Below are 6,053 nucleotides of genomic sequence, written 5' to 3'. Positions count from 1 at the left end.
GCTGGTAATTTTTTTTTTTTCACATTCTGAGAGTTGTCTCTTCACTCTGTTGGTGGTTTCTCTTGCTGTGCAAAAGCTTTTTAATAAAATGAGATCCCAGTTGTTGATTCTTTTTGATAGTTCCTGTGCTATCAGGGTTTTGTTCATAAAGTCTTTGCCTACACCAATGTCTTCAAGAGTTTTATCTATCTTCCAGCAGATTTGTTTTAATACTTAGATCTTTGATCCATTTTTATTTTAGCTTAGTGCATGGTGAAAGATATTGTCTGGTTTTAATATTTGGCATGGTAGAAAGCCCATTTTTCCATCACTATTTATTAAAGAAGCTATCTGTCTTCCAGGCAGGGGGTTTGGCTTCTTTGTCAAAGATAAGGGTGGCTGAGTATGTCTGGAGATGTTTCTCCATCTTCTAATCTATTCCACTGATTCTCAGCTCTGAATAAACTGTCCATTTTTATATTTGTAACTATTCAAAGTCTTGCAAAGCAACCAGAATTAAATACTACTTGTATTCCCCAAGGAGACCTTGTTCCCATATCTTCTTCCTAGCTTCCTCTTGGCCTGATTGATTCATTTAAATGTGAGAGCCCTAGGCCAAAGGTGCCAGGGACGTCAGGTATTACAGAAAGGTCCAGCACCATTTCTGACCCTTCCATAGCTTCAGTGAAAGTGGTCAATGAATATTTATTAAATATCAAGTATGTACCAAATGATTCCTGCTACCAAAGCGCTCACATACTAGAAGGAAAAGCAGCTAAGGAAACAAACAGCCCAAGCACAGTAAGAGGCACACCGGGACCCAGGTAAGGAACAACTTCTTATTTATACCCAGCATTCTTTTAGGCAGGCACCAAGAGTGTTTCCAGTACCAAGAAATATAAACCTAGACATGAGAATCTGTATGCAGGACAAAACTCAAAAACTAGGGGAGGCAGTCACTACAAGACAGGAATAAAGATGACCTAAGTTGTCCATACTTTATTTTGTCATCTGCAAATGGGGATATTAAAATGCCTCTGCGGGGCCAGCGGTTTAGCTCAGTGGCAGAGCACCTCCCTGGCAAGCGTGAGGACCCGAGTTTGATTCCTAGTACCCAAAAATTAAAATAAAATGCCTCTAATTAAGCTGCTGCGAGAAATAATTTTGTGTGCATTAGTCAACTGATGTTAAGGCCTTAGAAATAGGATATCAAGTCCGCATCTTGTACAGCAATTAACCACTAGGAAGAATGTACACAATGTGTTAATTATTGAAACTGTCCTACCAATTTGATTTGAAACTGTCTCATTGCTATTTGTTTCTCAATAAAATTATGGGGGAAAAAAAGGCCTTAGAGAGTGTCAGAACACCTCAAATGGTTTCAGGTGCTAAGTAAACATTAGGATTATTGTAATAAAATTTAAGATAGGCTTCAGGAAGGAACTTGGTTATGGTGCTGATGAAATAAGGAAGTGGGGCTACAGAAGACTAAGACAGACTGGGTATGGGGAACATGCTCAGTAACAGCGTGTGGACAGAAGAGACGACAGCGCCGAAGAGCTCTTGGCCCAGAACTCCTACCACGCTGAGGATACCTTTGCATTTCTGCATGACTGTCTTCTTTAAAAGCAGGAAAGGCACCTCTTGTTTGATACTTTTCAGCAACTGCTACAAGTCTAATTCTTAGTGGGTCATCAATAAACATTTATTAAAGAATTCATAATATGAACAAATGAGGAACAGTCCCAACTAAAGAGACCGAACAGGTCTATGAGAAATACTACATAGGGTGTCGATTTAAATAATTCCTATATGCTGTCGTACTTTTCTCATTGTTGAGACGAAGTCCCCAACACCCATAGGTAAGAGAGGAAAGGATTATGTAGCTCACAGTTTGTAGAGGTTTCAGTTCACAACTGGCTGGCTCCAAAGCAGGGTGGCACATGGCACAGGGGCAAGAGTTCTTGATGGTGGGAGACAGTGAACATAACTAGCCAGAGAGGGAGTGCACACCTCTTTCCATCTCTTGTCATGTAGCAGGTCTACTAGGATTAGGTCAGTTCCAATATCAGCAGTGGACTCCTCTATCAATCACCCACCCTTAATCCCAGCATTGCACCACCAACCCGTCACACACTGTAGATTTGGCTACTTCCAAAACCCCTTCCCTTCTGCCATGACTACATAAAGCTCTGAGGAGATGTCGAGAGACACAGCCATAACATTCTGCCCCTGGCCCTCATGCACATCCCTTCAGGTAACAGACATTTAGTCCATCTCCCAGAGTTGCCAAAGTCCTAACAGATTCAGCATTGCTGAAAAGTCCAAGTCCCAAGTCTTCTCTGAGATTTAAGGCAAGCTCTTAGCTGTAAGCTTCTGTACAAATTACAAGAAAGTTAAATACTTCTGACATTGGTTCAGTGGCACAAGATAAACATTACCATTCAAAACAAGGGGTTACGAGAGAACGGGACTAAAGTAAGTCCAAGAGCCAGCAGGACACGTTCAATCTGAGGGACGGAGCCAAAGCCTACCCTGCTTGCTTGCTGCTTTTGCTGTCTTCCACCATCAGAAACGCTGTCCCTCACCATGTGCCACCCTGCCGTGGAGTCAGCCGATTATGGGCTGAAACCTGCACCATATAAACCTTTCCTCCGTTAAAGTTGGGTTTTAGGTATTTTGTCGCAGCAATGAGAAAAAAACAACTAAGACAGTATTCATGATTTGGGGGTAATTTATCACCTATGCCATTATCTAGTCATTTACAAAATCAGTTACTTTGTTTTATTTTTCTTTCTAAAAATTCCCTGGGCTACCCATGCTCCCTTCTCAAATTTGGTTTTGTTCAGGAAGAGTCTTAGCATTTAAATATGGATAATTTTATCCTATAGCAAAAGAAACAAGTCATAGAAGCAAAGCACAACATTTTCTCCTCTTTGTCCTTGCCCCATCCTTAAATGGCAGAGAGAAGGGTAAAGTCATCATGTTACCAATGAAGATGGCACAATCCTTGTGGGCACATCTGCCTGCTCCACAGCCTGTGCTACTGTTGTTAAGGGCTATTTGTAAGAGAAATGTTTTTGAACATCTCTGATGTTGTCGCAACGCTTGTTCAATACACGCTGCCCTATGGCACAACTCTTTTCCCCTTCTTAGACGCTGCCAACTTCCTCCTCTGGAGCTAACAGCTTGTTTACCAGAGATGACATCAGGGACCAAGAAATCCCAAGAGCTAGGATACAGGCTCTGAGCACAGTTCCTCAGTGTGTTTTCCTGAAAAACTTCACATGCACGATAAGATTATCTGCTCTAGGGCCTGCCTTTCTCTCATGTCCCAAAGTCCCTCTGCTCTGAGGGAAGAGGGAATTTGGAAAGAATTTTCCTAACCAAGAAACTTTTCAAGAAAAATAACAATATTTTCTATATTGGCTCAAATTTGAATAACTCTTGTTATCAGTTCTCTGCCTGATTAAGGCAATTTATAAACAGGTAAGACTGACAGCTGCCTGATCATTAAGATTCAAGGGCACTTTAAGTGTTTCCTGAGACGACTTCCTTCACTCACTCAAACTTTGGGTCCTAAGGCATGAGCTCTTAAACTTGTGCATCTATCAGATTTATCTAAGAAAGCTTGTTAAAATACAGGTTGTTTGGCTTTCAATAATAACACCAGAGTCTCCAATATTATAGGTCTGTGGTATAATCTACATAATAATTTGCACTGAAAATAAATTCCTAGATGGCATTGATATTGTTCATTTGTTTTGTTTTTTGCTTTTTGTTTTTTGGGTTTTTTTGGTCTATGGTCTCATTTATATACATACATAGCATTTGTTTACAGACAAGACACATCTTTACAAACAGTGACCAGAGCGTCCCATCCCATCTCCCTTGAATGAAAGCCAGAGCCGACAGCGAGGGCCTGGTTGCCCCGCCTGTGTCCCTCAACAGGAAGGGCCTGGCTGGCGGTCACAGAGAGGAGCCACCCACTGTCACAGCCCCTCAATGTCACACTATTTCCCCAGGTCAGGTGTTCTGGTTGGACCCCGATAATGAAATGCATGAAAACTCAGTAACTAACAGAGGAAACAAGATGCACAGCAGGAAGAGAGCTCCTGGCATCCTCTTAGCTCAGTGTCCCTGGGACAGACCCCCGCCCTGGGCACCATCCCTTGGTCATTCCTGTGGTTCCTTGGAACAGTGCTGGAACACGGACTCCTGAGCAGGGACCACAGGTCCTTGCAAGCAAGAGGAGACTGCCCTCTCTGCGGATATCCCGTAGCCCCTTCCTTGGTGGCCCGGGACCGCAAAGATGACATTGATATTATTAACTTAGGGGCCATGCTTTGTAAATCACTGCCCTCCTAAAGGATTTACTCAAGACCAGAAAAACTAAGCACAGCCCCAGCAGGGGGAAATGCATGCCATAGAAAACAATACAAGGATTTCAAATGAGCTCTTTAAGATCCTAAGACCCACCACTGTACAATTAGTATTCAGCTGGGCACTAATCAGTGTGAGGCTACCTACAGCTGGAGAAAAGATAGCCTAACACTTTGTCCTCATATGGGACCTGGAATGATGCCCCTTTCTACCAATGAAGGTGAGAAACCTCATGACGTAAAACATAGAAGGGTGGTGTTGCCTCAGTCATGGAGCCTAATACTATGTCTATACTGAACAGTGTTCCAGCCCCACCATCCAATCTGAAGAGCAACAACCAGAAAGATTAAAGTGTTTCCTAGTAACTTACCTGCATTGTACAACAAAATTTAAGAATACTTACAAAAATACAAAATGCCTGGTTTCCAATGAGGTAAAATCCACAATGTCTACTATCCAGTAAAAAATTTAAAAGACCATTTAAAAAGCAAGAAAATATTACCTACAATGAGAAGGGTTCGAACTGCCCCACAATTGTCACAGATAAAGGAATTAGTAGAAAAATACACTAAAACAATTATTATAATTGTGCTCAAGATAGCCAAAACTGTAATTAAAGAAATTGAAAGTATTTTTCCAAATACTCAAATTGAAACACCAGAGGTAAAAACAAACATTTGAAATGAAAACTATATGGGATTAAAGGCAAACTGGATATTTCAAGTGAAACTCAAACCCATTTCAGAATTGAACTCAAAGACCGAGCAATAGACCCTATCCAAAATAAAACAGAGACAGAAACAATAACTCAGCCTACACAAATGAGAACTCTAATACAGTGTAAGTGCAGGCTCTAAAGGAAAGAAAGGGAAAGAAAAGACTGTATATTGAAGAACAAAGAGAAGGATGACGACAGATTTCTCAGGAAGGAATGTAAACAAGGAAATAGTAAATGGTGTCTTTACGATACTGAGAGAAAAACGTTCATACCTGAATTCTACGTCCAACAAAAATGTCTCAAAAGAAAAGTGGAAGTAATTCACTGCCATCAGATTCACAGCACAAAAACTGCTCACGGCAAAAGAGACACAATAGCAGGTTGAAGGACGGAGCTACACAACAGAAGACGGCAAATGCCAACTAGCCCGGTAAGGACTGTTTCTGGGTTAAATAACTGGGAATTCAAGCCAGGGCCTCACACATGCTACCCAAGTGCTCCACCACTGCACTGCACCTTAGCACCCGATTTTTAAATTATTACTGAAAAACCTGAAACGTACATTGCAACCTTCTTTGCACAGCTGGGGAGATGGGTTCCTCCCTTTCTTACACTAAGCAGAGAAAAGAAAACCCCAAAGTGCAGGGAAAGACACGCAACATGAGGCCAGGGCGTTGCTCTTCAAAATGAAGTTTAGAAAAAAAAAATTCCAGAGGAGCCTTGAGTACATACAAAGGGCCAGGTTTAATGAAGAAAACTAATTATGTATGCTTTTAGAGTTAACTTCACTTTTAAAAAGCTGCTTTCTGAATATAAGACAGAAATATTCTGAATATTTTTTTTAAATACATAATATTGATTAGGTAAAACAGTATCAAGAAATGAAAACTGTAATATAAATGTTGGAAAGTAAAGTAAAACTGAAGAAGTTACAAACATTAATTCACTCACACCACCTATGGCCATACCCTCC

Source organism: Octodon degus, unplaced genomic scaffold (assembly GCF_000260255.1).
Source record: "Octodon degus isolate 3935 unplaced genomic scaffold, OctDeg1.0 scaffold00032, whole genome shotgun sequence".
Lineage (NCBI taxonomy): Eukaryota > Metazoa > Chordata > Mammalia > Rodentia > Octodontidae > Octodon > Octodon degus.
This window is presented reverse-complemented; position numbering follows the sequence as displayed.